This window comes from Heliangelus exortis, chromosome Z, assembly GCF_036169615.1.
Source record: "Heliangelus exortis chromosome Z, bHelExo1.hap1, whole genome shotgun sequence".
Classification (NCBI taxonomy): Eukaryota; Metazoa; Chordata; class Aves; order Apodiformes; family Trochilidae; genus Heliangelus; species Heliangelus exortis.
In genome coordinates, this window is record NC_092454.1 from 56,130,798 (window position 1) to 56,139,786 (window position 8,989).

Sequence of the window (8,989 nt, forward strand, 5' to 3'; positions counted from 1 at the left end):
GCCCATCATGGTTATAGGGGTGTTGAGTGATCTTGAACAGGGCTCTGGGCCTCCACTGCCTATCAGCGAAATGAGAATAACGTGGGAAAAGCTTTTCTATGTAAATGGTTCACAAATTGCTTCAGACTCGGACTATCTGTGGTGGATATAGTCATCTTAATGTCCTAAAAGGGGTAGCTACTAGCTTCTAATGGGATTCTTCTTCAGCAAATGAATAAAGAGCAATTTCTTTGCTCTTTTTTAGTAGATAAATAATTTTTTTTTTCATTCTTGTAATTACCAATCCGAATCCAAAAGCTTTAGAAAAAAGCAAAAGCACTGCAATTCTTTTGTATAACTCTCTAATTTCAAGGGAAAATAGGGGAGTCCAAAGCTGCAGCCTTCTGAGAAATCCTAGGTTAATCTTCTTGTTAAGAGATGAATTAAACTAAATTACTTGGTGAGGGCAGAAAGATGAAAAAATATCTGAAGTTTTGGGCTTGCTGCAAACAAGGCTGAGTGTGGTATGGGGCGATACCATTTACTTTTGTATCTCAGGAAGATGAAGGTGATTCTTCACTATACTGATGGTTTGATGAATAGCTGGTAAATGCTTGATTGTTACAGCTGTTTGGAAAAGAAAAGGCCAAGCATTTTTTGCCATATCTCACCTATTGACCAAATAAGTAATCATGAGGGTTTTAATGAAAACTTTTATAGGAAAATCATTTCATGACGTATCAGTATTGAAATACTAATAAAAACAAATCCCTATTATCCTAACAAACATGACAGATACTGTTGGAAATGAATCTTGAAGATGAGGGGAGGCCAGCTCATAGCAAAGTAACCCTCATATGCTGTGAAACTAATTGGCCACACCTCCACATTAAATGTGGCTGTGCCTGTGGGGCTGTCACAAATTCTCCATCAAGGTATGAAGCTTAGTGTGAAAACTCAGGGGCTGAGTGCAGCAGGAGGAGAAGGAGGAGGAAGCATCATCATTTGCACCACCATGTTTCCTGTTACAAGGAAAAGATGCTATTGCTGATGCTCTCAAAGCCAAAACAAAACCCTTTCATTGTACACCAACAGATTCCCAGTTTTTCACCAGAGCTGGCTGCTCCCCCTGTCTCCTCCTTTTTTGCTTTTCCTTTTTCTGTTTCTACATGTGCACATGATGAAGAGAGTAGCAGATTTCACCAGCAAACATCCTCTGAAGCGTTCAAGGCCAGCCTGAATGGAACTTTGAACACCCTGGTCTGGAAATAAGTGTCCCTGCCAATGCAGAAGGGTTGGAACTAGGTCATCTGTGAGATCCCTTCCAACCCAAACCATACTATGAATTTGTGATGATGCTATGAAAAAATTGGTGTACTTTATTTACAAAGAGTAATTAAAATGTTTGGTAGTTAAATATGTGGAAAAATTGCATGTTACTCTGTATACTTTATGCTGAAAGTAATCTTGAACAGATAATTCTTTTTCAAAAGCAGCATCTACTAATAGTATCTTGTTGGTTTTGGTGTTTTTGTTTTTAAAATATTTTTATGGATACTCAAGGAGACTTTCACAAAGACTTGAGGAGTTTTTTGAGTTTTCTTTTTTGCCCATCCTTTCATGCTCATTGGATAAATCATTCACATCTGCACCATTACTTGAGGAAATATCCCACCACTATAGAAGCAAAGTATCTTAGCTTGTATTATAAAATAATGATAATTTTAAAAATTACTATCCATGTCTTTATTTTGCTTGCTGCTTATTTTACCACTCAAGTTTCAGATAAAAATACATATAATGCTTCATGGTATGCAGTCTGTTAAAGAGCATGGACAATGTACCAACTTGTGTACCACAAAATAACAAGCTTGTATGAGTATAGGCAGGGCTGCTATTTACACTGCCAAATTCAAATTTTTAGTTAGATAATTTTTGGCAGTGAAAGACCCCAGTCTGTTACTTGTACACCAGTTAATCCTGACTTACAACAAATGAAAGTCCATTTAGGGCCCCTAATATCTTTTATACTATGGTAAGAAATTATTTAGAGTATATCACATTGAAGACTGTAATTCTTAAGATCTTCTGTGTCAAGCATTATGTCTTTAAATGCTAACACTGTTTTTTCACACTAAAATTTAAGAATGAATACTGAATCAAGTGGCAAATAAACTGTTAGTGTGCTCAGCTTAAACTTTGTTCTATTAAAGCTCACAAACGTAGAGAAAACAGGCATTTATTGTTGCCTGTTTTTTTAATAGAGGAACAAGGGCTATGATGCAGAGTAGCAGCATGAAGTAAACAGACTACCTCTGTGTGGTTTGAACATGTTTATATATGTGTATATTTAAATATACTGATGAAAGCAGGAACATGGTAACCAGAACACACGCAGGTTTTCTTAAGGCAGAGAGACTCACTTTATCTTACAGCACTTTCTTAATTTTCTCGTGTAGCACAGAGCAGTATTTCAGTGGCTTGGCATGCAGATTACGTAATGTCATGTTAGTACAAAGAAACAAAATTGTCTTTGGGGCCATGAGAGGCAGCATGTAACCTGGTTCACAGTATCTTCTGTTTCTGATTCTCTTATCCTCATGAAATACAAACCAACCAAACAAAATCCCACCATCATTTGGGGGGTTCCTTATGAGGATTTCTGAAATCTTGCATTTATTCATCTAAGTCTCATAAATACATGTTTTTAAAATATCACAACCTCAACTCCCTTTTCTAGCTCCGTTTTTGTTATCACAGTATCTATTTTAATGGCTCTTAAGCTACAATGCCCATACCTTATCTTTGTCAGTTAATGTATCTAATTCCACCATCCCAGAGGGAATAAACCTGAAGCTAAAGCCTGCAATATATTAAAGAATCAAGAACGCTTATGCAGAACAAACAGAGGATTTAGCTTGGATAAACAGCAGAGAACTCAGTGTCTTTTATGTCCAGAGCTCAGGACTGGAAGAAGAAAATGACTATAAATCATCCCTGTGAAACAACATAACATAAATGTTGTATGTTTATTTAAAACTTTATACATTCATTTATCTGGGCTATAGCTCAGTTTCAAAAAGTGCTCTGCTGTAATGAGGTACCGAGGCTAGCAGTGATCAAGAGTAAAATGATATATAGTCTTCAACCAGAATTTGCTTATGGGAAGAATGGAAAGCACTTAAGCAGACACCAAATATCTATAGCTAGTAGATCAACCAGGAGGATAATACAATAATAACAAAAACTATGATAAATTTTTTCCTGTTTCTCTTCAAAAGATCACATTTCTTGTAATGTGACATTGTTTTGAGAGCTAAGCAGCCAGCAATTTATGCTTTAATTTTCACACTTGAATAAAGGCTGATTTGTTGTCAGTGTCTGAGGCATGACATGTTGCTCCACCAGACTTAAATTAAAAATACAGCCTATATCTTTGTCTGGGCTTGCATTCCAGGGAGAAGCACTCTTTAAAATATGCTGCTGTTTTTTCTCCTTTATAGCAAACGTTCCTGTAAATTCATAGCTAGTAACTGCTAATTTTTTTACTTGCAGGAAATTGAAGAGCCACTGATGATGTGTTTACTGCCTAAGGAGACATACAAAAAAATTAATGCAGCTTGTACTGCAGAATGAGTTTTTTTACCCAGTACTTTGCTCTCTTAGTGTCCAGAGAGCAGCTTGAAGTTCCACAGAGGTGTCAGTGTATGGCCCCAGGGGTGCCCAAAGACCCGTTAGGTGACAGGACAGGGTTCAGCCATGATGTCCCAATCACAGACTTTCACAGCAAGGACTGATACAGCTTTCACTGTGTGTGGGCAACCTCTTGCACACAGCAATTCCCAATGCAGTATTTTTCACCTAGCATTTCAATTTCATTTGGGCTGATCTTTCCCTGTGGAAGCCCTTCATGAGACAGAAGATCCCACCCAGTCCTTGGAAAAGTGACTTCGGCAGTGGTAGCTTCTGCAGTGGCAGCTTCTGCTGTGGCTATGAGGCATTGTTTCTGTTCCCAGCTGCTGCACACGAAATGTTCAGTGCTGCCTGGCCACACTCCCGTTACTCTGACAGTGCATTAAGGTCCCAAGCTCTACAGTTTTTTATTGCAAACTGATCTGGTGGCAACTTAAAGATGAAGCTGCTTTGTGTTACCAAAAGCAGTATCATTTTAGTCATTCAGTTTGCAGGACCACAGATATGTTAGTGGCTCAAGCATTAACTATAAAAAAAAACCAGTAAATCCAGCCACACCATTTGCACCTTGATTTATTTTATTGTCCATGAAGACAAGGGTCTGCAGAGATGGGGGTGACTGAAACACTGTAGTTGCTGACAAGAACATCAGAGGTGAAACCTTCTCTCTCTTTCTGTTTCCCTTCCACAGTTGGCAGCACCCTGTAAAACAGTGCTGTAGGGAGCACAGGTCATAAATACTTCTATGCCTATGCAGCTCTGGATGTTTTCAAGCAAATATATTTATTATGTCAATAACAATAAAAAAAAGATGACATTCTATAACTCATAATGGTTTCAGAGTTGCTGGAGGTTAGTATGGCTCACTTTACTTGAGATAACTTATAAGTGTAGATTATTTCCATGACAGGCTGAAAATAACTTTCTGGTGAATATATATTTGAGCTTTAATTTTCCTATTAACCCAGTATATTCTATTTAGAAAAGAACATGACAGTACTACTGGCTTCCTTGTGCTGCTCTCCCTGATGCAATTAGCAAAATCTCTGGGAAGCACTTTGTCGAAGAAAGATCTTGAATGTTTCTCCATGCCATCGAGATCAAAGGGAACTCCTGGCATTTTTCTTGGTAGCTGAAACCATTTTGCCAGTCCAGTACCTGGGTGTAATCAAACTTTTCTACAGGGATTAAAGAGAGCAGGCTTTCTGCCCTCCTGACAGCAGCTGCTGCCCAAACACTGCACTGACCCTTGCAAAAGGTATCCCAGGATGGGAGTGGCACAACCAAAGCATCCTTAGCAGCTGAGAACCTTAGGGAGTCCTGGGATGCGAAGGGGCTCTGCTCTGGCTTGGAGTCAAGATGATGTGTCAGGTGCTTGGAGCTTCAGGGGAGCCCCATCCCTGCTCCCCAGTCACTGTCACCATCAGATCCCTCCAACCACCTTCCCACTGTGGCTCAGCCTGTTCTGTCCCTTGCCTGCACGTGGCATATACTGAAACAGAATTGACGTCAATATTCTTGAGGAGAGTTCAAATTGCCTCTGGAATTTTCCACTTGGAGTAAAGCTGAAATACCTTCTGGAAAACAAAAGCCAGGCAGCAAGAGCCTTCAGGAAGGGGCAGGAGGTGGCAGAAGGAGGGAGAATCCCCACATCCAAAACCTGAGTGCATGTCCCTAATGCAGGCTGTTTTCTTTCTCTTTTTCCTTAGGTGAGACATCAAATTCAAGACACTCTGTTAAGCACGTACCTCTATCCAAACAGCCCCAACATTTTAAGTGGGTGCAGTTGTGATGGTGCTTGAACACTGAAGAAAGAATTTATTGTGTGAGCAGAAAAACATAAAAGAAGCAAGTTCTTTCTAGTTTGTTATTGTTTAAAGTTAATTTTACAGGATAATAGGTTTTGAGTTTATTAGCACTGTGTTTATATTGATCTGGAAGCATGTATTCTAGAATTCTTAAATATAAAATTGCTTTATTAGTTTAATTTTTCACATTCAAAAAATATCCAACTGAGGGAATCTATAAATACCAGCCCAGTTCAAAATAAACCTTGCTCTAACACCAATAAAATCTAGCAACAAATATTTGAAAACTTGAACTCTGTACAAATATTCCAGAAAGCCACGTGGACGCTGATCAGAACCAGTTTCTAGGCAAAGGAGGGTGACAGCAGAGCATGCCCGAAGCTGCTCACCCCTGGCCACAGCCGGGTTGTCCCGGAGCCGCACGCATCCTCCCTGTCTGCATCCCCACGGCGCACTCCGAGATCCCCTCCCCAGCCTGGCACAAGGCTCACCCCCAACTACCCCAGCTCCCTGCGCCAGTGCGGACAGAGGGCACCCTCTCTTTACTCACTTAAGAAGTTTCTTATGATACGCAACTAAATATTTAGTTGTGCAGAGGACAGCTTGTCACAGACAGCTTTGTTGCTAATGTATACAAATGCCGGTATGGCGCTGGCTTCCTCCCGGCGTACACAGAGCTACACACACACTGACCACAGCCTAAATAAGCTGATTTATTTGTTTCACTTATTTGATAAGTGCATCATACCTCAAACCTTAGGAAACGACTTTAGAAGGATTATAAGTTTTATGATGTGAAAAGATTACCCTGAGTGTGCGATACAAAGTTTATATTCAGAGACTGTGCAGGAGGCGAGGCATTTACAGAGACTGGGGAAAGATGGCTTGATAGATAGAAAAGGGATTTTCTTTGTTGCTGCACCTCATGTTGGATTTTTTTTTCTCTTCTCCTACAAGAGTGGCCCCAGCAAGACCTCGCATTGTTAACCTTGTGAGCTCCTCTGCCTTCTGTGCAGCAACAGGAATTTCACATTCTGCACTTTTTAAAAATAACGAGCAACTAGTTCACTTGTAAATGAAGGGAAGGGAGAGTTACCTGCAAGGGAGATTTGTGAGGCTTCTCCCAAAGTGAGGTACCCAGAGAGGGCAGCTCAGCCCAGCTTCATCCAGGGCTTGTGAGCACATCACTGCAGAGGTGCTGGTTCATACAGAGTATTTGCAGTACTGCTTGACCAGTCTTTGGGAAGTGCTGCTCCATCACCCTACCCTTGGGCAGGGACGAGCATCCACCAGCACCAGGAAAGCTGATGGTCCAGAGGGGTCAGCAGAGAATTGTAGGTCTGAGGCCACAGCATTGCTCATGGCCTTGGACTGATCCTGCTATCCTCATAATATGTGGCTTTGCTGGGCTTGACATTTGTGTCGTGACATGGCAGAGGTGAAAATAATTCAGCCTCTTTACCCTTACTGTTTAACATCTGACAATCACTCAAAGAATATTTGCTAATAGGAGGAAGGTTAATTGAGCAAGATACCTGATGTATGTTTCCACTCACTCTTTTTAGAGGGACGGACTTAGAAAATTGTTCAATATATAAATATCAATATAATAACAGAACATCGTGGAGCTGCTAAAGAAAAGTAAACAGCAACAGAGATGGACGCAACACAGTCTCAGAATGCTTTTCTCAGGTGCAGGGGCACCACCCAGGTAGGGTTCCTGCTGGTTTTATTTTCCTACAAATTGCTCTGGGCCCTGCCAGTCACTGTCCCATCCACCACAGCTGCAGGACAGCAATGTCCCCAGCCCTGGGGACCCTTCTGCTCCCACCCTATTGCCCTCACCCTGTTCTCTAGCACTGCTACCCCACAGAGCTCTATTAAATAATGCACTTGCTCCCAGTGCCATGGGGCCCTCCATACTCTGCTGTTACTAGAAAGGCATTTATATTATATTCTGTCTCCTGCCTACTTCAAAAGGGAGTTTTTATGTGTCACCAGAAAATACTGGATAACACACTTTATTAGTCTCATGACACTGTGGCCCATCAATACTTGTCGAGGCATGATGAGATCATGCTATGATTGTTAATTGTTAATCAGAGCCAAGGAAGGAGGTGGAGAAGTGGGAAATACCTTTTTAGGAAAGAATCAATTAGAGAAAAGAGTACTGCAGGTAAGCAGGCAATGTGTTTTTCAGTATGAAATAGCAGGCAGGCAGTCAGCCCATTACTAAAGTTTAAACCTAACTTTCATAGCTTTTTTCAAGGAAGGAAGGAAGGAAAGTTTCACTAGCAGAATAAACCTGTGGTTGGTGAGTGGACTTTTCAACCACTGTCAGCCTCCTTAAGACCTGTTTCTTAGGAAGACACTTATGTGCACAACTGGCTCTAAACAGTGGGTATTACTGGTAATGCATTTATTCTTCATTAGGCTAAAAGGTTTCAACTTTAGGAGACTGCCCTGTGCAGATCAGCACTGATCACTCACGTGGAAGGGTGCTCTTGCCTTGAGTTTTATCTCTTCAGTGAGAAACTATTTTCTAGGGAGGGAAGACATTATCTCTGACTCTTTTGCATCTTGCCCTTAAAAATATGGAGCTGGAGGTGCTGGGCTTGCTGCAGAAGGGATGCTGAGTACCAGACAGGTAAGGTGAGGGATGTGAACAGACTAGTACCACCACATGGTGCTCACCAGGATGTATCTAGCAATGTGGCTTCAGCTGAAACTTGGTTTTTGAAGCCTACTATTGTTGCTTTGTGTTGACATTTCCTCTCTGCCATATGTTTGCATCCTTCCCAGAGTCTCTGAGGTTAAGCACTTTACGACAGAGAAGTGGAGGCTGAGTGGTTAAACGACTTTTTCTTGGACTGCAGCAGAAGTCAAGTGATGATGCCCAATCCCCAGGATGTATGTCTCCATTCCTAGGAGTCTCCTTTAGACTGTGGCCAGTTGGAAGAGCCCACTATACTTTGGTGACAACCTGCATGAAGACTGTATCATTTATAGAACCCATTTTGCACACCAATCTGAGACTGAAACAAAATGTTCTGTGGTTTACAACCCCCAAAGTAATGCACATGAGGCTGATGACAGACGGCAAATGGTTTGCTCCATGCTATGAGCCTAGGTAGTACTTTCACTGCTTTGAGGAGTAGAAGTATCTGCATCCTAGACTCTCATTGCTACTTTGGTGCCATGCAGAGAATTTCAGGGGAAAAAAAAAAAAGAGGAAAGAATCATATAAAAGCCTAGTAACTCATACTGCTGGGGGGCTTAGGCCTCCATGTCCAAAGATACAAATAAGTCTTCATTTTGCATGGCTGGAACCAGAAGCTTTCATCAGTGTGATCTAGAAAAAACCCTAGAAATCTTACTGTGTTGCTGTGAGTACAGCACGGTCCTGCTCTATTTATTTGGGTCATCAATTAATTAGGGACAACACACTGGGAAACAAACTGGTGCTAAACAGGCCTAGTAGAAAAAAATGCTGAGGACAGAAATCATCC